At 44.4% G+C, this 367-nt stretch overlaps 1 protein-coding gene across 1 annotated transcript in view; it reads right to left on the reverse strand.

Moving 5' to 3' along the window:
- TMEM150B (transmembrane protein 150B) overlaps positions 1–367 on the reverse strand; it is a gene marked incomplete at its 5' end in the record, with an annotated part of 5,691 nt that overhangs the window by 4,405 nt on the left and 919 nt on the right. The gene's annotated exons all lie outside the window — the stretch shown is intronic.

Genomic DNA, 367 nt, shown 5'->3' on the forward strand with positions numbered 1-367 from the left:
AAAAAAAAAAAAAAAGGGGGATAAATTTTGCGTTCTTGGCGGGGGGGGCAGATATTTGCCCCTAAGGGGGTAAAAGTTGGTACTTAGGGATGAAAAATTATTAGATATTACAGTTGCTTGTGGCTTACAGAGATATAGTACATACTATGTTAAGATTTTTTAAAGGCCAGACTCAAGCCTATAATCCCAGCACTTTGGGAGGCCAAGGCGAGAGAATTGCCTAAGCCTAGAGGTTCGAGACCAGCCTGGGCAACTTGGCAAGACCTCATCTTTACAATGGATCAAAAAATTAGCCAGACATGGTGGCACGTGCCTGTAGTTCCAGCTACTTGGAAGGCTGAGGCAGAAGGATTGCCTGAGTCCAGCA

This window comes from Carlito syrichta, unplaced genomic scaffold (genome assembly GCF_000164805.1).
Source record: "Carlito syrichta isolate Samal-C Ts95f unplaced genomic scaffold, Tarsius_syrichta-2.0.1 Scaffold308154, whole genome shotgun sequence".
Taxonomy (NCBI): Eukaryota; Metazoa; Chordata; class Mammalia; order Primates; family Tarsiidae; genus Carlito; species Carlito syrichta.